The sequence below is a fragment of the Emys orbicularis genome, chromosome 12 (assembly GCF_028017835.1).
Source record: "Emys orbicularis isolate rEmyOrb1 chromosome 12, rEmyOrb1.hap1, whole genome shotgun sequence".
Lineage (NCBI taxonomy): Eukaryota > Metazoa > Chordata > Testudines > Emydidae > Emys > Emys orbicularis.
Genome location: NC_088694.1, coordinates 30,355,222 through 30,380,790, shown reverse-complemented (window position 1 = coordinate 30,380,790; position 25,569 = coordinate 30,355,222).

Here is a 25,569-nt window from a genome sequence, read left to right as displayed (position 1 = left end):
GGATTGAAGAGCCAGCTGTCATCCTGCCATGAATCCTGGCTAATTGCCAGCAGTGGGATGTGAATGCGAGAGGCCAAGATATGTTTTGGGGGGTCTCACCAGTGCTTCCCAGGGACCCCTCTTCCCATCCCATGGCAGGTGTAGCCCCACTTTCCCTAACTCTGACCCATGGCTCTCCCTTGCTTTGCAGGATCTGCATAGGGTCTTGCCACACCTTGTGGATGCCATGCTGGGGAACCTGCTGGCAGAGTCCCCAGACACCGACAGGCTCCACTGCATCTTGGAGGTGAGGCCGATGAGAGGGGTGGGGGCAATTTTTCCTTCACTCTTAGATCTATTTTCCAGTCTGTCCTCCTAGCTGGGTCCCCAGTAGCCCGTCCTCGGTCAGGGCAGTCAGTGCAATGCAGTGTCAGGCCCTTCCTCCTTGAAGGTCAGGGGAAGGAGCTGGGACTTCAAGCCAGAGCTCTGCCTGGTTCTGTTGAGCACTAACACAGGGCCCCTGGCTGGCTTGGGGAGTGAGAGTCTGAACCCCTCCTGTGAGATCCAGAAGATGGTCCTCAGAGAAGAGTCACAGGCTCCTTCCTAGAGAAACAGAAGGATCCCAGAGAATCAGCCCTTCTCTCTGCCGGGCCCTGAGATTCCTGGGGGGATTGTGCTGACACTCAGTCCCTTCACCCAACCAAGGACTCGAGAGGCAGGGAGGGGTGGGGATCTGTCTCCTTCCTGTTGAGCTGTTCAGGAATCAGGCGTTCAGGGAGGATGGGACCAGCCCCGACACCGAACATTGTTCCAGTCTACAGAGACAATGACAAGTTGTGACCTGCAGGATACAAGCGTCGTCCTGGGGGCAACAATCCCCTTCTAAAGCTCTGCAATCAACGAATCAGATATGCCACCCTGCGCACAATGTCTCAGCCCCCTGGAGATTGGGGAGGGGGGGGTTTCATTTGCACAACACGTGCACCTGCCCATTGATCCTGAGCTGCCTCCTTTCCCCGCAGCACATAACTACTGGATGGTGTCCAGGGTGTCGCAGGAGAGAGCCAAGTCCATTAGGAGCAGCACGGCCCTGCTCCGACTCACCATCACCCTCCCTGAGTTTGACGTAAGTGACCTCTGACCCCAGCTTCCTGACTCCAGGCGTAGGCGGGCTGGCTCCAACTGGCTGTAGGATCTGCTGCTGAAGGGGCTGTGGGTTAAGAGTGTTCCTCTTGGGGAGGCAGAGGCAGAGCAGAGCTTAGCTGGAGTCAAGTTCTTCGTGTCCTGGTTAAGTGGTGACTGGGCTTTTAAGGGGACCATGCTCCAGGTTCATGCATTCCTGTCATCCTGGAGCAGCTGGGGAAGCAAGTCCTCATGGAGGGCCCTGCCCATATCCCTGTTCTCCAGGCTCCCTTGGGGGCAGAGGAAATTAAGGGTCTAGCTCTACCTTCTATCCTCTAGCATCTCCTGCAGAGGGGCTGAGGGGAAAAAGAGAGTCCTGGCCCACAGGGGACTGGGAGCTGACAGGAAAATGCTGATGGAGTCCCCTCTCCCTCTCCCTTCCATTAGAACTCAGCAGAATTCCCCAGGATGGGTCACCACGTGGCACAGCTGGCTCTGTTGATCAGTGACCCAGCCCAGGACATCAGCCGGCAGGCCAGGGAGGGGGTTTACCGGCTCTACCAGCTGCTGCTGCACCAGAGGGGTAAGGAACCCAGCTGGGAAATGGCACCCGATAGAAGAGTGAGACTGGGACCCCAGCCAATTTCTCTCAGACTGACCCCGGCTGGAGGATGAGTCTCTGTCTGTCGCTTTCTCTGTTCTACACCCCTCCCCTGCAATTCTGTTGGGCGAGGCACGCAGCAAGCACTCTGCCCACTGTGCAGCCACCAATGGGATTGGAAGGACACAAGTACTGCTACCAGAATTTACAAATGTGTGTGTGTCTCTCTTTCCCAGGGCTGAGCATCCATGAGGCCGAAGACCTGTGGTGCTGGGACTGGCACCAGGAGAGCAGGCTCCTGGGCTACAGGAACACAGACAGGATGGGGGAGGTAAGGACACTCTGCCAGGGCATGAGACAGCTCAGGGAGTGGGGGTGGCCGGGTCCCCTGCAGTGGCTGCCTCCTGGAGCCACTAGATGGAGATGCCGTTCTAGCCCCAGGAGTTGGAGCCTGGCTCTGGGCAATCTGCTAATGCCTCGCATCCTGTTGGTTTTAGGTCTTGGAAAGTTCTTCTCGGAAGGGCAGAGAAGACTCTTCCTCCGGACGGCAGTGCTGGCCATCCACAACCCCCTGCTACATGTCAACCAGACTGGGCTTGTCCTGGCCTACTCCCTCATGGGGGAAGCCCAAGAGCTGATGGGGGACAAGGTAAGCAGCTGCATCGGGAGATTGGGGCTGTGCCCAGGCCTCATACCCATCCTATTGCCATTCGCTGGCCTGGCAGCAAGGAGCCTGGTGGGGAATGAGAGTGAGAGCAGGTGCTACTGGGAAGGGAGATGAATTCAACTGCATGAGCAGGAGGGAACCAGCTTGTCCATGGTGCAGCTCCAACACAGCTCTTTAGCAAGGCTAATTAATGACAAGCATTAACTCATCATGGACTTATGTTCTAAGGGAACGGTGCGTTCGCTGTCGGGAAGAGTAGACAAGTCCCCTAAGTGCCCTCTGCGAGCCTCTCCTGTCCCAGAGGGCCTCACCTAGTTCCCAGTGGCCTAGTGTCCATGTCAACCAAGCCATCACCTATGGAGAACAGCAGAATTCAGTCAGCAGGGGCTGCTAATCTGCCCCATTCACCAGGGCTGCCATCCTGTGGCTTCAGCATTAGTGTCTGGGATGACTTGGGGCAAGATCTCCACCTCCCCGCAACCCATTTCATTGCTGACAGAATCCCTCCTGACCCTCCTGCTAGAGCCCCCTCCCTGTCCAACCTGGGTGGGGCTGGAGGAGAGGGTTCTGAGAACTCGAGCTGTGGTTTGGAGGTGGAACAGCTGTCAAGGGCACTGAGGGGGAGGTGGCAGGAGCTCACGCTACATAGAGGGGGGTTGGCACTGGAGGTTAGTAGAAAGGACAACAAGACTCCATTCTGGGGTTCAGGAGGTGAATCCATTCCTCTGAGGTGGGCAAGTGCTGGGTGGAATTGCTGTTGGTTCCAGGTGCCCTTAATTCCACCTGATTCCTCGGGGCGTTTGAGTCTCTGACAGGTTCTCGTTCCCTTGCAGCAGGAGGACGTCACGGCCAAAGTGATGCACCAGCTCTGCATCATCCGGCTCTTGCGCCAGGTGCCTGAGGCACTGCAGGGGCTGTGCCTCTGAGGCCACTAGCAACTCCCACTCCCTGCTGCAGGTACTGCTCTGGCTCACTGTAAATGGGGAGCTAGTGGAAGGGGAAATGGAGCCCCCTGACACTCACTAAAAGGGAAAGTGGTGGATTCTCCATCTCTTGATGTCATTTAATGAAGACTAGATGCCTATCTGGAATGTGTGTGCCCAAAAAGTAACTATTGTACTATACAGGAAGCCCGAGACCATGCAGGGCGTTAGAATTGATGCTCTAAAGGTCTCTTCTGGCCATAAAGTCTACTAGTTTTGGAAAAACTGAGTGTAGCATTGGGAGCAGGCTCTGATGTTTTACTGTCTAGCCGGCTTGCTTCCTAGAATGAACACGCATTGAGTGGGGTGATCCACAGAGAGTAGCTCAAACCTTCAAAGTGTCAGGCCAGCAGCAGGACATTAGCACTTCAGGGGATGGGTGGGTGTGGCAGTGATATCACAAAGGCCTTTTGCAGGACCTGAGCCTATTGGTCAAAGGTGGTGGGGAGGTGGTGACCTCACAGAGAGATGCTGACATGAGCCAGGCAGGACAGGGGCGCAGGGCCAGGGAAACCTCAGAGACCCCTGTGGCTTTGCTTCAGCAAGTCTCCTTCTCGAGGTCTCTCATTGAGGACTGAGAGAGTATTAGGGTTCACGTACGTGAGCGCGAGGAGGAGCCTTTTTCGAGTTTTCTCCTTTCCTTTTACTGATTTTACTAGAAAACAGACGTCCCTGTTTAGAAGGTAAGAGCCTCCAAGAGGTTTTGGAACCTGCTCAGTCTGATCCATCTGGTGCCAGCTGAATTCTAGGCATGGAAAACACTAGTTCAAGGTGGCAGAATTTTATTGCCCGCCTGGGATTTTGTCCCGTAGAATCACTGGGGACATTAGGGTTTGTCTTTTTTGTTTTACCTTTTCCTCCATCCCTCCTTCCTTTCTTTTCATCTCTTACTTCTTTTGTCCTTTCTCTTGTTCCCCTCCCACCACCAGGAGTGGTGTGTGTGTGTGTGTGTGTGTTGCTGGGGGTGCTCTTCACCTTCCCTTGTGGGAAGTTCATCCAAAACTGTGGGGTTGAAATAGTGCTTGGACTCCACTGACACTAGATGCTGCCATCCTGTGGCTTAGCATTAGTGTCTGGGATGACTTGGGGCAAGATCTCAACCTCCCCGCAACTCACTTCGCTGCTGCCAGAATCCCTCCTGCCCCCCCTGCTAGAGCCGCCTCCCTGCCCAACCTGGGTGTGGGTGGAGAAGAGGGTTCTGAGAACTTGAGCTGTGGTTTGGAGGTGGAACAGCTGTCAAGGGCACTGAGGGGGAGGTAGCAGGAGCTCACCCTACAAGGAGGGGGGTTGGCACTGGAGGTTACTAGAAAGGACAAGAAGACTCCATTCTGGGGTTCAGGAGGTGAATCCATCCCTCAGTGGTGGGCAGGTGCTGGGTGGAAATACTGCTGATTCCAGGTGCCCTTAATTCCCCCTGATTCCTCGGGGCGTTTGAGTCTCTGACAGGTTCTCGTTCCCTTGCAGCAGGAGGACGTCACGGCCAAAGTGATGCACCAGCTCCGCATCATCCGGCACTTGCGCCATGTGCCTGAGGCACTGCAGGGGCTGTGCCTCTGAGGCCATCAGCAACTCCCGCTCCCTGCTGCAGGTACTGCTCTGGCTCACTGTAAATGGGGAGCTAGTGGAAGGGGAAATGGAGCCCCCTGACACTCACTAAAAGGGAAAGTGGTGGATTCTCCATCTCTTGATGTCATTTAATGAAGACTAGATGCCTATCTGGAATGTGTTTTCCAAAAGAGTAACTATTATACTATACAGGAAGCCCGAGACCATGCAGGGCGTTAGAATAGATGCTCTAAAGGTCCCTTCTGGCCATAAAGTCTACTAGTTTTGTTAAAACTGAGTGTAGCATTGGGAGTAGCCTCTGATGTTTTACTGTCTAGCCGGCTTGCTTCCTAGAATGAACACACATTGAGTGGGGTGATCCACAGGGAGTAGCTCAAACCTTCAAAGTGTCTGGTCAGCGGCAAAACAATAGCACTTCAGGGGAGGGGTGTGTGTGGCAGTGACATCACAAAGGCCTTTTGCAGGACCTGAGCCTATTGGTCAAAGGTGGTGGGGAGGTGGTGACCTCACAGAGAGATGCTGACATGAGCCAGGCAGGATAGGGGCACAGAGCCAGGAAAACCTCGGAGACCCCTGTGGCTTAGCTTCAGCAAGTCTCCTTCTCGAGGTCTCTCTTTGAGAGAGTATTCGGGTTCACATAGGTGAGTGCGAGGAGGAACCTCTTTCAAGTTTTCTCCTTTCCTTTTACTGATTTTACTAGAAAACAGACGTCCCTGTTGAGAAGGTAAGAGCCTCGGAGAGGTTTGGAACCTGTTCAGTCTGATCCATCTGGTGCCAGCTGAGTTCCAGGCATGGAAAACACTAGTTCAAGGTGGCAGAATTTTATAGCCCACCTGGGATTTTGTCCCGTGGAATCACTGGGGACATTAGGGTTTGTCCTTTTCGTTTTACCGTTTCCTCCATCTCTCCTTCCTTTCGCTTCATCTCTTACTTCTTTTGTCCTTTCTCCTGTTCCCCTCCCACCACCAGGAGGTAGGTGTGTGTGTGTGTGTGTGAGTGTGTGTGTTGCGGGGGGTGCTCTGCATCTCCCATTGTGGGAGGTCCACCCAAGAAAGTGGGGCTGAAATAGTCCTCGGACAGTGATCCCTACCGGTGACCTGGGCCTTCCTTTGGGCTCTCTGGTGAGAACTCTCAGCCTCCCGCCCCTCAGTCTCTACCCTGATTGGTTGAGCAGGGGGTTATTGACAGGGAGGAGACTCAGGTCCTTTTTGTTCTCTTTTAAGAACAAGTAAATAAGTCATAACCAGTCATCTGTTTGATGAATTTTGCTGCTTCTCTACATGAATTTTCTCTGCGCAGTTCATGAACTGTTGTTGGTCTAGAGCTCATTTGAGAGCACTTTATTCAGGCTCTGGCTTCGGCAGGGATGGGGAGGGACCAAAAGGCTGGTTAGTGAGAGGCTGCCTTGACCCCAGACTCACGCCTGCTCCCCGCTCGGTTCCAGGCTGTCCAGGCTCCTGAGGAGGTTCAGGAAGAAGGCTCTGCAGGTGGCCCCAGAGCCTGAGGGAAGCAGCTGCCATCTTCCCCCGGAGCAAAGCGGCCTCTCCGTCCCTGCTGGCGGGGCAGGAGCTCCCGGCCGAGCGAGGAGGTGGAAGTGCCCAGCCTTCTGGCAGAGGAAAGCCGCTCCCGGCGCAGGCGCTGAGGTGAGAGAGCCACCGGCCAGGCCGAAATGGAGCTGGCCCAGAATGCGGCTGGGCAGGCAGGACCCAGCCCAGAAGGGGAGCCGGGCAGGGTGGCTCTGGGGCTTGTTGTGTGGGAAGCACCGGCCCCAAGAGCCCAGCCCTGATTCCCAGCAGGAGTCATCGCCCTGCCCGGTCCCTGAGGACCTTCCAGCCTCCCCACGGCAGGAGGTGGAGGATCCCTGTCGCAAAACCAGCAGCTCGGCCCACTCCCCATGGGACAGCAGCAGCGCCTGGGACTCAGGCAGCAGCGAGGCCAATGGGCGCTGCTGCTTTGTTTTAGGTGAGGAGCCAGGCTGGGCTCAGGGAGGGGTGAGGAGGGGGCTGTGAACACCCTGGGCCACGCACTCGACCAGTGCTATGGGGGCGAGCCCCCTGCCCAGGTGTCTGGCCTGAGCCACGTGAACCCCACTGACACTAGATGCTGCCACTTTGTGGTTGATGCTCCAGTTGGGTGGCGGGAGGGGAAGGCATCCCAGGGAGTCCAGGAGAGTGTGGGGGGTCTCTTTCCTATGGGCTCCTGAAGGAGTTGGCGGCTGAAGGCATCACTGAGAGGCGGGAGTGTGGGGCCCAATCTGCCCAGGGTCCCGGAGGTGGGAAGGGGTCACATTGCCCCACCATGCCCCTGTCCTTCCCCCGAGTGGCAGCAGGAGTCACCTTGTCCACTTCTCTCCCTGGTGCAGGGACCCCCAGGGACTCAGAGGACGAGGAGGAAGAATGGGTGGACGTGGCCACAGAGGAGGCTGCTCTCAAAAACATCTGAGAGCAGCTCCAGAGCACGAGAAAGAACCTCTTTTGAGTTTTCTCCTTTCTTTTACTGGTTTTACTAGAAAACATACGTCCCTGTTTAGAAGGTAAGAGCCTCCGAAGGGTTTGGAACCTATCCTTTTTGTTTTATCTTTCCTCCATCCCTCCTTCCTTTCTCTTCATCTTTTACTTCTTTTGTCCTTTCTCCTGTTCCCCTCCCACCACCAGGAGGGGTGTGTGTGTGTGTGTGTTGCTGGGGGTACTCTTCATCTCCCATTGTGGGATGTCCATCCAAAAATGTGGGGTTGAAATAGTGCTTGGACCCCACTGACACTAGATGTTTGTAACCTGTTCAGTCTGATCCATCTGGTGCCAGCTGAATTCTAGGCATGGAAAACACTAGTTTAAGGTGGCAGAATTTTATTCCCCACCTGGGATTTTGTCCCATATCACTGGGGACATTAGGGTTTGTCCTTTTTGTTTTACCTTTTCCACTATCCCTCCTTCCTTTCTCTTCATCTCTTACTTCTTTTGTCCTTTCTCCTGTTCCCCTCCCACCACCAGGAGGGGTGAGGCGGGCTGGCTCCAACTGGCTGTAGGATCTGCTGCTGCAGGGGTTGTGGGTTAGGGGTTTTCCTCTTGGGGAGGCAGAGGCAGAGCAGAGAATGAGCTTGGGTAGAGTCAAGTTCTTCTTGCCCTGGTTAAGTGGTGACTGGGCTTTTAAGGGGACCATGCTGATCGTTCACACACACACCCTGCTGAGTGCTGCAGGGAGGTGAAGGAGGAAACGGTTGGCACAGAGATGAAGCAGACTGAAGTAGGGACAAACACAAGGGTGGAGCAGTCCATGGTGGGTTCCTGTGCGCTGCCCTGAAGGGAGTATAGAGCATGGGCCTGGGGAAGGCCAAAACTCACATCCAGGTAGATCATCAACCTACTCCTCTGTCCCAAGGGCCAGGAAGGCCTCTGGTTTTTGCTCTCTTCGGTAGCTGGAGCTGCTCTGATTTGGGGGTGGGGTGGGCAGAGGTGGGAAGAGGCCATAGGATTTAATCAAGTGTCAGGGGGAGACTCCCCCTCTGCGGGAGATTATGTTGCCCCTCTGTGGGGAATCCCTTCCTTGCAGATGCTGGACTCTGCCAGGAAGCCCAGCTCCCATCCCTAGCAGCTTGGCTGTTCCCTACCTGCTGTGCACCAGGCCCTCTGCAGAGAGCTGCTCTGGGCAAGGACTGCAGAGCCAGCTGTCATCCTGGTAGGTGTAGCCCCAGGTTCCATAACCCTGACCCATGGTCTCCCTCCGCTGGCAGGCTCTGAAGAAGGCCTGCCCAGAGACATGGATGCCATGCTGAAGAGCTTGTTGACAGCAACCCCCAGCACAGACAATCTCCAGCACATCTTGGAGGTGAGCATAATGGTCAGGGGGAGCAGGAATTTTACCTTAGCCCTGGGGAGGCCTGGAAATGAGAGTCTGGATGATCCACGTTTCCATTGTGTCCTGCTACCTGAGAGCCATCCGTGGTCAGGGCAGTCAGTGCAGGGCAGTGTTGGGGCCCTTCCACCTTCAGGGATAGAAGGAAGGCGCTGGTGCTCGACAACTGGGCTCTGCCTGGTTCTGTTGAGCACTAACTCCAAGGCCCCAGGCAGGCTTGTGGAGTGAGAGCATCAGACCCCTGTGAGGACCAGGAGAAGGCCCTCCGAGAAGAGCACTGGCTCCTTCCTAGGAAGCTGCTGAGATTCTCAAGGAGGGATTCATCCCTTCTCTCCCATGGACACAGAGGATTGTAAGGAGCAGGGTGTTGTCCTTTATCCAACAGAGACCTGTCCTAGCTCTCACCCACAAACCTGGGAGAGAGCTGGGCACTTGACCGGATCCTACCCCTGCACTTGCCCTGGTACACTTTCTTCTCCCCTCCTGCCTTGGCTATTAAGCTATGGCTCTATGAACATGAAACAAACAGGAACTTCTTCTCTATCTCTAAGCCAAAGTGATTTATCAAGTCTGACCCCTCAACATATTTCAGGGGGCGTATTTCCAGTACATGTATAGAACTCATTATACCCCACTCAGACCTACATCACACAAGGGTATTCATCACCAGAGTGTTGTCAGCTTTCCAAACATAAGAGCGGCCATACTGGGTCAGACCCAAGGTCCATCTAGCCCCATATCCTGTCTTCCGACAGTGGCCAATGCCAGGTGCCCCAGAAGAAATGAACAGAACAGGTAATGATCAAGTGGTCCATCCCCTGTCGCCCATTCCCAGCTTCTGGCAAATAGAGGCTAGGGACAGCATCCTTACCCATCCTGGCTAATAGCCATTGATGGACCTATCCTCTATGAGCTTACCTAGTTTTTTGTTGAACCCTGGTATAGTCCTGGTCTTCACAACATCCTCTGGCAAGGAGTTCCACAGGTTGACTATGTTTTGTGTGAAAAAATACTTCCTATTTTTATTTTTCAACCTGCTGCCTATTAATTTCATTTGGTGACCCCTAGTTCTTGAACGATGAGTAAATAACATTTCCTTATTTACTTTCTCCACACCAGTCATGATTTCAAAGACCTCCTATCATATCCCCCCCTTAGTCATCCCTTTTCTAAGATGAAAAATCCCAGTCTTCTTAATCTCTCCTCATTTGGCAGCTGTTCCATACCCCTCCAGATCCCTTTCTTGAGTGGTAACAGCTAATTTAGATCCCATCATTTTATATGTAGAGTTGGGATTGTATTTTCCAATGTGCATTTCTTTGCATTTATCAACATTGAATTCTGAACATTGAACATTGCCATTTTGTTGCGCAGTCACCCAGTGTGGTGAGATCCTTTTGTAGCTCTTTGCAGTCTGCTTGGGATTTAACTATCTTGAGTAGTTTTTTTTATCATCTGCAAATTTTGCCACCTCACTGTTTACCCCTTTTTCCAGATCATTTATGAATATGTTGAACAGCACTGGTCTCAGTTCAGACCCCAGGGGAACACCACCATTTACCTCTCTCCATTCTGAAAACTGACCATTTATTCCTACCCTTTGTTTCCTATCTTTTAACCAGTTACCAATCCATGAGAGGACCTTATTAGGTACCTGTATGGTACAATAATTCTGCATTGAATCAGTTGATTCAATTGCTTATTCTTTGGGGTGCAGAGACCTTCTCTTCTCCCCCTGGGGTGACAGAACCCTGATTGTCACATCTGTCTTTCAGGCTCTGTCCCAGCCTCTCACAGAGATGTATCCTGCAGCCAACCCAGCTCAGGGAGCAGTGAGGACAGGTGATCTCATCCTGTCAACCCAAGCAACATGGGTCTCATTGAGGCTCAGATGGAAGATCCCATGCATCTCCTGGAGGTAAGAACCGTTGACTCTTCCTGCCACTTGGGGCTCTTGCAACAAACGGGGCTACTGCTACATACCCTGGTTGGGAGCTTTCCCTATCCCTGGATCCCAGCCCTGGTACAGAGACCTATTTCTCATCATGATATCCTCCTTTTATTCTCAGAGGATGTGTCCAGGATCCTGGATAATGTTTTCTGCATGAGGTTTGAACAGGGAGAGATCACTCACTGTCAGGACCCAGAGGTCTTCAATCCGGGGCTGTAGGGTTCATGGAAGCAGCCACACTCCAACCCTCCACCTGGAAGCCTGCTGAAAATTGCTTACCTAGGACCCATGAAGTTCAGCCCCAGTTTGAGGCTCCACTCCTGAGGTCCTATTGGAGGAGTCCCAGAGAAGCTAATTGGCCCTCTGGCCCTGCTTAAGGCAGCAGCAGGAAAAGGAAGCTGACTGAACACCAGGGCTGCTCCCTGTTCTGGACCATGTGCTGCCTGTTTCTGCTGCTGCTCCCCTGGCTTGATTTCGTGGCATCTGATTTGTGGTTGTGATTGCAAGTTTCTCTTGTGCTTCTGATCTTCCAGAATCCTGACCCAGCTGACTCTCAACTCCTGTCATGTGAGTGTGGACTCTGGCTCTGACCAGTAGGTCTGGCTGCCCTTGACCCAGCCGTGACATTGTACAATTTCTCCAATGCTCTTTTTTGCTGTCCAGCAAGATACACCAGTACCTTGGCTCCCAAAGTCCTGGTTGCCTGCTATTCAAGGGCTGAGGGGTAGTGCTTGTATTGCCCCCACCCCCACCCCAGCTGCTTTTCCTATGGGAATCTCCCTAGAGCAGAGGAGAAATCTCCTCTTTTCTTCGGATCAGTCCCAACAGTAATTCCACCCACCCTGGCCTCAGCTCAGCTACTTTGTTGACCTGGGATCAGGGACCACTTTTGAAGCCCTTAGCATGTGGGTGGAGGTGGGAGCAGAGGCTGAAGCTCCAGCAGTTTCCACCAAAGAACACCACCTTGTCTTTCTATGGTCTGACTAGGGCTCACCATCCATCTTGGAGCTGAACACCAAATGGGAGCTGATAGATTGTCCTTGGTGGGCCATGTTCTTGTGTGTGATGGAGCTGTGTGCCAGAGAGGGCCAGGAGAAGATGCACCACGCATGGCCAGGACCGGGCTAAACAGTCTGTAATGGTAAGTGAGTCAAACCTTGGCCACATATAGATACCTTAGGCATCCGTGGGGACTGAATCTGGGCCCTTCGCTGCCAAGAGCACAACTCACTCCAATTTGAGTCATTACGGTAGTGACCCCTACCAGCCCCTCTGAGGGGGTCAGTATTATCTCTGTTAGCTGGCGCACAAGGATGGAAAGCAACTGTCTGCAAGGTCACACACAACATCACTGCCAGAGGCAGGAAGGAAGCATGGTACTGATACCAGTCCAGCTCCAACCACTAGACTCCACCCGCCTCTAAAGCCAGAGAACCCCAGGAGCCCTGACTCTGACAGCTAGGCCTTAAATGACAAGACCAACCTCCCTCCCACTCAGGAAGCCATAGAAAGGGACCATCTGCTGAGCTCCCCTTTGCAATGACAGTGTCAGAGACCATTGCTAGTGGGTGCCAAGTGACTGAGCAGGGAACTCCTTGAGAGACTCCTAGAGACTTGCAGGTGTTTCACTGTGACCCTCTGGGGTCTGTGGAAAAAGAGCTGCATTGAAGAGACTCTCCTGCTCTAACAAAGGGTTTCTATGCTCCTAGAGAGTCAGCCAGTGAGGCCAGTTTTCAGAATGTGGAAGAGCTGTTTGGCGATGGGTTGGAGGATTCACCACGTAGGTGGCAGCAGCTGCAGTGCCTGGGGTCCCCATGGGCCAAGCCTCCACTCCTGACACACTAAGCTAATTTCCCACTGCTCTCAGTGGGGCTTTGGCTTTAGCTGCTGGGCCTGCGTGCCTAGACAGAGGACTCGGGTATTTCCATCATGCTGCTCAATGGCAAATACAGCCATCCACAGAAGTGAAGAAGAATGGAAGTGAAAGAGTAAAGCTGGAGCATCCGCTGAGCTGCTGCAATCAAGTGAGCAGAGCTGGGGAGAGAAGAGGGAGAACACGAAGGTGGCTGGTGGCAGTAAGGAGGAAAAACAGTTTGGGAGCCAGGAGCGTAGAAATAAATAGTTAATGATGAATACTGCGGGCTTTGTCTTGTGTGGTTAAGGGTTGAAAATGGGTCTCTTTACTATCACACACAACTTTAAAATAGCCTTGTACGATGAAAGGGCAGGTGTATAAAGGTAAGAAGTCACTCTAGGGGCTTGACATCCCAGTTTCTGTCACTACTGCATGCTTCTATCAACATGATCTCAAGCCAACAAATCCCTGAGGTGGTAGCAGTAGTGAGCTCTTCTTCTCTTTTTCTGGACTAGCCACCAGAAAGAGGACACAATACATGTGGCCAAGGAAATAGAGAGGCATGGGGGTCAGTCGCAGTGTTGCCTGTTAATATGGCTCTTGTCAGGGAGCACGGCAGGTTACTTTGGACTAGGTAGGAGCCACATGTCTCCAAACCTGCACATCCCGAGGCTCCAGAGACCTCTCTTCAGATCCCAGAGCTTATGTTATGTGTCCTCTCCTGCCACACTCACCTGTTGGTGACTAATGCAGTCACAGAGTTCAGGCTCGGTGTCATGCATTCCTCTGGGCTGCGACAAGCAGGAGGACTTGAACTGCAATGGATCCTCCTGTGCATGGGCTGAGTGGGCAACCTCCCTAATGCCATATCTGGTTTCCAGCCCATCTACACTAAGGAGGAGGTGATGGACTTACCCCAAAGGTGGGTGTGGGAAGAAGCAGAGTGAAGCGGTGATCAGAAAGCCATCCCATAGCATTCCACCTAGAGTCATTCCAACAACCACCTGGCTCCTTCCTGCTGTAGGCCGCAGCCCCTAGGTTCCATAGGGAATTTTTGAATGAACCCTCTAGAAAGCTGCCTCTGGCTCTCTACAAGCTCTCACACAGCCCTATCATGAGAGGTAAGGAATAAGGTCCTGCCTTCCACAACTGCTCAGGGGAATCTTCTCAGAGAAATCACTACAGGGCGTTATGCATCTCTACAAACAGATCACTTTGCATTGTGTAGTCAAGAAGCGGCACCACTCTTTTTAGAGCAACATTAACTCCCACAGGGATTTCTGCTCTAAATACTCCGGGCCTGAGGGAAGGATTCTGTGGGAAAAGAGGCCGTTCCCTTGCTCCAATCCAGGCTCTGCTGTTCTGATGCTGCAGAGCAGATAGGGAAGGCTTGAGGGTTCCTGGAGAGCATGCTGCAACGCCAGCAATCCCATGCTGCAATGCCAGCAATCCCATTCTGCCTCAGCCTTAGGGACACGTTCTCTTTCTCCCCCGGCAGCTTCCAATGGAGGGAAGAAAGGAACACGTAAGATGGAGTCTCTCCCTGGCTTATAGATAACCCAACCTGCAGTAACCCAAGTGTGGACTCAGAGGAATGCTGTGGTGCAGTGTATGTGCCCTGCAAGACATCTCTCGTGAAGGGAAGCAACACTGCTCTTGGCACTGGAACCTGGGCAATAAGGAAGAGGAGCTGGAAATTCTCCCTGGGGTGGGGAAATGGGGAAACCCGGTGGGACGATGTGTATGACTGGAATGTTAATGTCACTGGTTACAACCCATTGAGGTAGGGGAGAGAGGATAAAAGTGGTGGGCAGGGTGGCACTTTACATTAGACCAGCGGTTCTCAAACTGTGGGTCAGGACCCCAAAGTGGGTTGCAACCCCATTTTAATGGGGTCACCAGGGCTGGCATACATTTGCTGGGGCCTGGGGCCAAAGCTGAAGCCCAAGCTCCACTGCCTGAGGTTGAATCCAAAGCTTGAGGGCTTCAGCCCTGGACAGTCAGGCTCAGGTTGCAGGCCCCACGTCTGGGGCTGAAGCCCTTGGGCTTCGATTTTCGCCTCCCCACGCAGGGCGATGGGGCTCGGGCTTTGGCTTTTCCCCCCACACCTGGAGCGGTGGGGCTCGGGAGGGCTCAGGCTTCAGTCTCCCCTCCTGGCGTCGTTTAGTAATTTTTGTTGTCAGAAGGGAGTCGGAGTGCAGTGAAGTTTGAGAATCCCCACATTGGACACATCATTACCTGTTTTATGTTCTTGGTTATTGAGAACCCCAGGACCTCAAATGGATAGGGATCAATCTGCTAATTCACACAGCCCAGCAGGTGAACCGGTGGGGGGCTGGCACAGTTCACTGAATCCAAACCAGAGAGCAGGAAACGTTTCTCCTTTTGCACCTGTCTGTGACTTGTGGGAAGAAATTAGGTTAGCACGGGGGACTTCCTACTGGGAGACAGACGGGGAGGTCTCCCGTAGCCAGGAGTAAATCATCCTTGGAGATTTTGAAAAATTATAAATACTTTTCTAATGCAAAGTACCCAACAAGGGGTGACTCTATTGTGGGCCTCCTTGTGGTGGATAAAGATGAACTGATCACTGGACTGGATGTTCGTGGTTGCTCTGGGGCACTGATCATGACTTGACTGTATTCAGTAAGGACCAGTAAGGAGGTTTTGGAACAAATTGATAAATTAAACAGCAATAAGTCACCAGAACCAGATGGTATTCACCCAAGAGTTCTGAAGAAACTCAAATGTGAAATTGCAGTACTACTAACTAACTGTAGTATGTAACCTATCCTTTAAATCAGCTTCCATACCAGATGTCTGGAGTATAGCTAATATGACACCAATATTTTTAAAAGGCTCCAGAGATGCTCCCGGCAATTACAGGCCACTAAGGCTAACTTCAGTACCAGGCAAATTGGGTGAAATGAGAGTAAAGAGCAGAATTATTAGACCCATAGATAAACACTATTTGTTGGGGAAGAGTGAACATGGTTTTTGTAAAGGGAAATCATGCCTCACGAATCTACTAGAATTCTTTCAGGGAGTCAACAAGCATGTGGATAAAGGTGATCCAGTGCGTATAGTGTACTTAGATTTTCAGAAAGCCTTTGCCAAGGTCCCTCACCAAAAGCTCTGAAGCAAAATGGGATAAGATGGAAGGTCCTCTCTGGGATAGGTAACTGGTTAAAAGGCAAGAAAGAAAGGGTTTGATTAAATGGTCAGTTTTCAGAATGGAGAGAGGTAAATAGTGGTGTCCCCCAGGGGTCTGTACTGGGACCAGTACTGTTCATCATACTCCTATGTGATCTGGAAAAAGGGGTAAACAGTGAGGTGGCAACATTTGCAGATGATACAAACCAACTCAAGTTACAGAGTGGTAGCTGTGTTAAGCTGTATCAGCAAAAAAATGTGGAGTCCTTGTGACACCTTAGAGACTAACGAATTTATTTGGGCATAAGCTTTCATGGGCTAAAACCCACATCCGATGAAGTGGGTTTCAGCCCATGAAAGCTTATGCCCAAATAAATGTGTTAATCTCTAAGGTGCCACAAGTAAACCAACTCAAGTTAGTTAATGCCAAAAGAGACTGCAAAGTGTGGCAAAGGGATCTCACCAAACTAGGTGACTGGGCAACAAAATGGCAGATGAAATTCAATGTTGATAAATGCAAAGTAATGCACATTGAGAAACATGATCCCAACTCTACATCTAAAATGATGGGGTCTAAATTAGCTCTTACAACTTAAGAAAGAGATCTTGGAGTCATTGTGGATAGTTCTCTGAAACCATCCACTCAATGTGCATCGGCAGTCAAAAAAGCGAACAAAATGTTGGGAAATCATTAGGAAAGGGAAAGGGATTGTTACCCCAAAATCTCTGTGTGGAATAATAAGGAGGTGACATATCCAACAGGTTCAACTCCTACCAGCATCTATCAGCTGGGAGAATTAGAAATCTGTGTGCCTCCCACCCATGTTGCATTGAAATAAAGGATAGAAAGAATATAACCTTAAACAGAAAGCAGATTTATTAAGGGATAGATAAAACTGGGGGAAGATTCACTATGGGGAACACCACAAATACCCATGAATAGATTCCAGCAAGGGGGCATAAAGCCCAGGCCCTTAAACTGTCCCTTGGCTAAACTAATAAATGTCCAAAAAATAATTACTGTCTCTCTTCTAGCTGCAGGTGGAGGACACTGGCAACAGATGGTCCGTCTCAGGATCTCTGGAACATCGGAGGATCTGGCTCTCTACTGCCCAAGCAGGAGATCAACAGATCTGAGCGGATAGCACAGCCTTCACTGGATCCTTTGGTGGATTACAGGAGTCAGGTAAGTATCAGAGTCCTTGACAGATGTTAGTAAGCGAAGTCTTGATCTAATGCCACACAAAGAACCTGGACATGGCTGCCTCGATGGTGGACAGCACCTGCATCACCACTAACAGTCCCTTATACGCTCTCTGAGGCGCGCATTCCTGAGGCACACTCTGACAGGCACCGCTCCCAACCGGTTCCCGCCAGTTCTCTGTCCCTCAGGTTCCGTGAGGAAAACAGAGTTTTGGTGGGAAAATGCCATGAAGAAAGGGTACCATAACGGCATTCAAACCCTTCCTATCATATGCGCCATCTTGAATTTCTAAACTCCATTTTGAATTGCAGCAACATTCCTAACAGAATATGACCATGTACCAAAATCACCTTACAGGATAGGTAAGAAGACAGAAATGTAATATTGCCTCTCAATAAATCCATGGTATGCCCCATCTTGAATACTGGAGCTGGTCTGAAAAAGATATCCTGGAATTGGAAAAGGTACAGAAAAGGGCAACCAAAATTATTAGCGATATGGAACAGCTTCCGTATGAGATGAAATTAATAAGACTGGGTGGAGATTTCAGCTTGGAAAAGAGGTGACTAAGGGGGGATATGATAGAGGTCTATAAAATGGTGACTGGTATGGAGAAAGTAAATAAGGAAGTGTTATTTACTCCATCTCATAACACAAGAACTAGGGGTTACTAAATGAAATGAATAGGCAGCAGGTTTAAAACAAAAAAAGGGAGTATTTCATCACAGAACACACAGTCAACCTGGGGAAACTCTTTGCTAGAGGATGTTGTGAAGGCCAAGACTATAACAGAGTTCAACAAAGAACTAAATAAGTTCATGGAGGATAGGTCCATCATTGGCTATTAGCCAGGATGGGCAGGGATACAAAACCATGCTCTTGAAGTGTCCCTAGCCTCTGTTTGCCAGAAGTTGGGAATGGGCAACAGGGGATGGATCGCTTGATGATTACCTGTTCTGTCGATTCCCTCTGGGGCACCTGGCATTGGCCACTGTGGGAGGATAGGATTCTGGGCTGGATGGACCATTGGTCTGATCCAGTATGGCTGTTCTTATGACCAACAGAGGGCAGACCCAACCAGCAATATGTATATTTGGTGCACTGAAAGGGTTAACTTTCCAAAGCTGACCAAAATGATTAGTGAAAGTGTTTTGGAGCAAAAGAATTAAACAGAACAATGTGAATGAAAATTGGGAGCTATTGTTTAAGGAGCTTGTTAGATGGGGCATAACCCCCATTACATAATTACCTGAGCTTGCAATGGCCTTCCACTCAACTCGCTGCCATTTCTCTGTCTGTAAATGTGGTAACCGTTTTTAAATCTAGATCCAATCAATTACAAGATGTCAGGGAACATTTTAGGCATCAATGGTCTGATCATTGGGTTGATGGCGGTAAACAAGAGATTCCCATACGGCTCCCACCCTCCCTCTCTCTCAATGTTTCCCCCCCCCGCCAACAGCCACCCTCATCCTCTCTCCCCTTTCTGCCCCTGCATCCTCTGCAAACTTTCAAAGACAGATGCCTCGTGATGGCATTCGCTCGTGGGGATGTTGCCTAGTGGTCAGGGTTTCAGCCCTTCGACATGCGGAGGGGAAGGGCGCGGCAGATGGTGGGGGAGCCCAGGGCCTCCCACAGGGTCTCACCCAGGCCACTCTGAGGGCAACACAAGGGTGTGACACTTCCTACCAGCCAGTTAGTGTCCAAAGTTCAGAGTTTATCACAGGAGGCTCTGAAGGGTGTCAGCTCACTGCTTGGCACCTCTTCACAGCTGGGCGTGGCATGGCAGCTCTCTCCCTCTTGTGGTGGCAGCTGCCTCTGTAATGCTGACAGACCCTGGTTGTTGGGACCTCTGGAGCTTAGTGCATGAGCCTCTACAGCATGAGCTAAAAGCCAACTGGCTGTTAGCTAAGACTATAGAGCAGACTCATTTTATCTTTCTCTCTAAGTGGTCTCGGTGCCACTAGATGGGACACACCACCACACCCAGAAGGTGTGTGGGTTACATACTTCCCCTAGATGAGGAAGCGCATCCTGAGCTTCAGAGACTTCCCAGTTGAAATCCCAGATGACCCCTGTAACGATGCGGCCTCTGGTGGGACACTACTGAGAGTATCAATTCAGGACAAATTGCTTGGAGCAGGACACTCACAGCCCAAGGCTGGGTGTCCTTTACTATTAAAGCACACCAAACCAGCCAAACAGAAAGGACTTTGGTTTTACCCCACTGGCTAACCAGAAGTCATACAAGCAATTCCCTCAGATACCCCAGTTCCCTTGTATCACCACCAGCACCACTCCTTATGAGGATGAATGGTTATGAAAACCAATACCAATGCAGAAAAGGACCTAGGGGTTACAATGGATGAGAAGCTGGATATGAGTCAACAGTGTGCCCTTGTTGCCAAGAAGGCTAACGGCATTTGGGGCTGTATAAGTAGGGGCATTGCCAGCAGATCGAGGGACGTGATCATTCCCCTCTATTCGACATTGGTGAGGCCTCATCTGAAGTACTGTGTCCAGTTTGGGGCCTCACACTACGAGAAGGATGTGGAAAAATTGGAGAGAGTCCAGCGGAGGGCAACAAAAATGATTAGGGGGCTGGAGCACATGACTTATGAGGAGAGGCTGAGGGAACTAGGATTGTTTAGTGTGAAGAAGAGAAGAATGAGGGGGGATTTGATAGCTGCTTTCAACTACCTGAAAGGGGGTTCCAAAGAGGATGGCTCTAGACTGTTCTCAGTGGGAGCAGATGACAGAACAAGGAGTAATGGTCTCAAGTTGCAGTGGGGAGGTTTAGGTTGGATATTAGGAAAAGCTTTTTCACTGGGAGGGTGGTGAAGCACTGGAATGGGTTACCTAGGGAGGTGGTGGAATCTCCTTCCTTAGAGATTTTTAAGGTCAGGCTTGGCAAAGCCGTGGCTGGGATGATTTAGTTGGGGATTGGTCCTGCTTTGAGCAGAGGGTTGGACTAGATGACTTGGTGAGGTCTCTCCCAACCCTGATATTCTATGATTCTAATACCGCAGTAAAAGAAAAAGGTTCTCCCGATCCCAAAGGACCAAGCCCCAGACATCCCTGTTTAGAAGGTAAGAGCTTCTGAGAGGTTTGGAACCTGTTCAGTCTGATCCATCTGGTGCCAGCTGAATTCTAGGCATGGAAAACACTAGTTTAAGGTGGCAGAATTTTATTCCCCACCTGGGATTTTGTCCCGTAGAATCACTGGGGACATTAGGGTTTGTCCTTTTTGTTTTATCTTTTCCTCCATCCCTCCTTTCTTTCTCTTCATCTCTTACTTCTTTTGTCCTTTCTCCTGTTCCCCTCCCACCACCAGGAGGGGTGTGTGTGTTGCTGGGGGTGCTCTTCATCTCTCTTTGTGGGAGGTCCATCCAAAAATGTGGGGTTCAAATAGTGCTTGGACCCCACTTACACTAGATGCTGCCACTTTGGTCGTTGATGCTCCAGTTGGGTGGGGGGTGGGGAAGGCACCTCCTAGGGAGTCCAGGATAGTGTGTGTGGGTCTCTTTCCTACTGACTCCTGAAGGAGTTGGGGGCCCAAGGTGGAATCTCCTTCCTTAGAGGTTTTTAAGATCAGGCTTGACAAAGCCGTGGCTGGGATGATTTAGTTGGGGACTGGTCTTGCTTTGAGCAGGGGCTTGGACTAGATGACCTCCTGAGGTCCCTTCCAACCCTGATATTCTATGATTCTATGATTCTAATACCCCAGTAAAAGAAAAAGGTTCTCCCGATCCCAAAGGACCAAGCCCCAGACCCAGGTCAATAGACGAGTCAGATCTTACCCACAAATCACGCTGTTGCCAATCCTTTCGAATCTAAAATCTAAAGGTTTATTCATAAAAAGAAAGAAATATAGATGAGAGTTAACATTGTTAAAGGAATCAATTACATACAGCAATGGCAAAGTTCTTGGTTCAGGCTTGTAGCAGTGATGGAATAAACTGCAGGCACAAATCACGTCTCTGGAGTACATCCACAGATTTGGATGGGTCATTCAGTCCATTGTTCAGAGCTTCAGTTTGTAGCAAAGTTCCTCCAGAGGTAAGAAGCAGGACTGAAGACAAAATGGAGGGCTTTCCCGGGCCTTTTCTATCCTCTGCCATGTGGAAGGACGCCTTTGTTCTTACTGTGGAAAATCACAGCAGCGAGGTGGATTTTGGAGTCACATGGGCAAGTCACGTGTCCATGCAGGACTCAGTTCTTTACAGGTAGAACAACCATTGCTCACATGCTACCTTGAACGTTCCCAGGAAGGCTTCTCATATGTGGATTGGAGTCTCCCAAGGTCCATTGTCAGTTAAGTGTTTCTTGATTGGGCACTTAATCTGAAAATTCCTTTCTCAAGAAGCTGACCAAATACTTCACTAATGCTACTTAGAATCAAACACAGTGAGATACAAATACATAACCAATACTCTTAACTTCAAATACAAAATGATACACACATACAGACAGCATAATCATAACCAGCAAATTACAACCTTTTCATAGACACCTCGTTTGACCTCCCTTGTACAAGATTTGGTGCAACTATAGGACCTTGGTTGCAACAATGATCTATACGGTAACAGTTCATGTCAATGCTCCCATTGTGGGAGCTCCACCCAACAAAGTGGGGCTGAAATAGTCCTCTGACAGTGATCCACACCGGTGACCTGGGCCAACCTTTGGGCTCTCTGGTGAGAACCCTCAGCCTCCCGCCCCTCAATGGCTGCCTCCATCCTGGGGCCACTAAATGGAGATGCTGTTCTAGCTCCAGGAGTTGGAGCCTGGCTCTGGGCAATCTGCTAATGCCTCACATCCTGTTGGTTTTAGGTCTTCGGAAAGTTCTTCTCGGAGGGACAGAGAAGATTCTTCCTCCGGACGGCAGTGCTGGCCATCCACGACCCCCTGCTGCATGTCAGCCAGTTTGGGCTGGTCCTGGCCTACTCCCTCCTGCGGGAAGCCCAAGAGCTGATGGGGGACAAGGTAAGCAGCTGCATTAGACTCAGGAGATTGGGGCTGTGCCCAGGCCTCATTCCCATCCTATCGCCATTCGCTGGCCTGGCAGCAAGGAGCCTGGTGGGGAATGAGAGTCAGAGCAGGTGCTACTGGGAAGGGAGATGAATTCACCTCTATGAGCAGGAGGGAACCAGCTTGTCCCCGGAGCAGCTCCAACACAGCTCTTTAGCAAGGCTAATTAATGACAAGCATTACCTCATCATGGACTTATTTTCTTTGGAAACGGTGCTTTTGCTCTTGGGAAGAGCAGAAGAGTCCCCTAAGTGCCATCTGCGAGCCTCTCCTGTCCAACAGGGCCTCACCGAGCTCCCGGTGACCTAATGTCTGTGTCAACCAAGCCACCACCTAGAGAGAACGGGAGGATTCAGTCAGCAGGGGCTGCTGATCTGCCCCATTCACCAGGGCTGCCATCCTGTAGCTTCAGCATTAGTGTCTGGGATGACTTGGGGCAAGATCTCGACCTCCCTGCAACCCACTTCACTGCTGCCAGAATCCCTCCTCCCCACCCTGCTAGAGCCCCCTCCCTGCCCAACCTGGGTGGGGGTGGAGGAGATGGTTCTGGTAACTCGATCTGTGTTTTGGAGGTGGAACAGCTGTCAAGGGCACTGAGGGGGAGGTGGCAGGAGCTCACCCTTCAAGGAGCAGGGTTAGCAATGGAGTCTTTTTGTCCTTTCAACTAGAAAGGACAAAAAGACTCCATTCTGGGGGTCAGGAGGTGAATCCATCCCTCTGAGGTGGGCATGCTGTGTGGAAATGCACGCTGCTGGTTACAGGTGCTCTTAATTCCCCCTGATTTCTCGGGGCGTTTGAGTCTCTGACAGGTTCTCGTTCCCTTGCAGCAGGAGGACATCAGGGCCAAAGTGATGCACCAGCTCCGCATCATCCGGCACTTGCGCCAGGTGCCTGAGACACTGCAGGGGCTGTGCCTCTGAGGCCATCAGCAACTCCCGCTCCCTGCTGCAGGTACTGCTCTGGCTCACTGTAAATGGGGAGCTAGTGGAAGGGGAAATGGAGCCCCCTGGCACTCACTAAAAGTGAAAGTGGTGGATTCTCCATCTCTTGATGTCATGGAATGAAGACTAGATGCCTTTCTGGAATGTGTGTGCCCAAAAAGTAACTATTGTACTATACAGGAAGCCCGTGATCATGCAGGGAGTTAGATTAGATGCTCTAAAGGTCTCTTCTGGCTATAAAGTCTACTAATTTTGTTAAAACTGAGTGTAGCATTGGGAGCAGCCTCTGATGTTTTACTGTCTAGCCGGCTTGCTTCCTAGAATGAACACGCATTGAGTGGGGTGATCCACAGAGAGTAGCTCAAACCTTCAAAGTGTCAGGCCAGCATCAGGACATTAGCATTTCAGGGGAGGGGTGTGTGTGGCAGTGACATCACAAAGGCCTTTTGCAGGACCTCAGCCTATTGGTCAATGATCGTAGGGTGGTGGTGACCTCACAGAGAGATGCTGACATCAGCCAGGCAGGACAGGGCACAGGGCCAGGGAAACCCCGGAGACCCCTGTGGCTTTCCTTCAGCAAGTCTCCTCGAGGTCTCTCTTTGAGGACTGAGCGAGTATTAGGGTTCACGTACGTGAGTGTGAGGAGGAGCCTCTTTCGAGTTTTCTCTTTTCCCTTTACTGATTTTGCTAGAAAACAGACATCCCTGTTTAGAAGGTAAGAGCTTCTGAGAGGTTTGGAACCTGTTCAGTCTGATCCATCTGGTGCCAGCTGAATTCTAGGCATGGAAAACACTAGTTTAAGGTGGCAGAATTTTATTCCCCACCTGGGATTTTGTCCCGTAGAATCACTGGGGACATTAGGGTTTGTCCTTTTTGTTTTATCTTTTCCTCCATCCCTCCTTTCTTTCTCTTCATCTCTTACTTCTTTTGTCCTTTCTCCTGTTCCCCTCCCACCACCAGGAGGGGTGTGTGTGTTGCTGGGGGTGCTCTTCATCTCTCTTTGTGGGAGGTCCATCCAAAAATGTGGGGTTCAAATAGTGCTTGGACCCCACTTACACTAGATGCTGCCACTTTGGTCGTTGATGCTCCAGTTGGGTGGGGGGTGGGGAAGGCACCTCCTAGGGAGTCCAGGATAGTGTGTGTGGGTCTCTTTCCTACTGACTCCTGAAGGAGTTGGGGGCCCAAGGTGGAATCTCCTTCCTTAGAGGTTTTTAAGATCAGGCTTGACAAAGCCGTGGCTGGGATGATTTAGTTGGGGACTGGTCTTGCTTTGAGCAGGGGCTTGGACTAGATGACCTCCTGAGGTCCCTTCCAACCCTGATATTCTATGATTCTATGATTCTAATACCCCAGTAAAAGAAAAAGGTTCTCCCGATCCCAAAGGACCAAGCCCCAGACCCAGGTCAATAGACGAGTCAGATCTTACCCACAAATCACGCTGTTGCCAATCCTTTCGAATCTAAAATCTAAAGGTTTATTCATAAAAAGAAAGAAATATAGATGAGAGTTAACATTGTTAAAGGAATCAATTACATACAGCAATGGCAAAGTTCTTGGTTCAGGCTTGTAGCAGTGATGGAATAAACTGCAGGCACAAATCACGTCTCTGGAGTACATCCACAGATTTGGATGGGTCATTCAGTCCATTGTTCAGAGCTTCAGTTTGTAGCAAAGTTCCTCCAGAGGTAAGAAGCAGGATTGAAGACAAAATGGAGGGGTTTCCAGGGCCTTTTATATCCTCTGCCAAGTAGAAGGACTCCTTTGTTCTTACTGTGGAAAATCACAGCAGCGAGGTGGATTTTGGAGTCACATGGGCAAGTCACGTGTCCATGCAGGACTCAGTTCTTTACAGGTAGAGCAGCCAATGCTCACATGCTACCTTGAACATTCCCAGGAAGGCTTCTCATATGTGGATTGGAGTCTCCCAAGGTCCATTGTCAGTTAAGTGTTTCTTGACTGGGCACTTAACCTGAAAATTCCTTTCTCAAGAAGTTGACCAAATGCTTCACTAATGCTACTTAGAATCAGACACACTGAGATACAAATACATAACCAATACTCTTAGCTTCAAATACAAAAATGATACACACATACAGACAGCATAATCATAACCAGCAAATTACAACCTTTTCATAGTCACCTCACTTGACCTCCCTTGGTGCATCTGTAGAACCTTGGTTGAAACAATGATCTATATGGTAACAGTTCATGTCCGTAACGTCACAACCCCCCACTTGTAACACTGACCGACCCCAGTCATCAGCGGGCAAGATCAAACTTGGGAACTCTAGAGCTTAGTGCATGAGCCTCTAAAGCATATGCTAAAAGCCATCTAGCTATTAGTTAAGGTTATAGAGCAGACTCATTTAACTCTCTCTCTAAGTGGTCTCAGTGCCATTAGATGGGACAGGACACCACACCCTGGTGCAACAGGAACAGGTCCTCCCTTCCCTCAGGGAGAGGGACCTTCAGGCAGTTGCTGAGGGAATGATCCTGCCTTCCTTCAGGGCCTGCAACGTAGAGGTCCTTCCTCTTGCCTGGTCTGCCCACAAGTCCTCGTCCAGTCTGTGCACCCCCTGCAGGTGTGATGGAGCTGGGCTGGCTGAGGCCAGAGCAGCTCCTTAACCCCTTGTTCCCCAGTGTGGGGTTTGTATTCCCAATCAC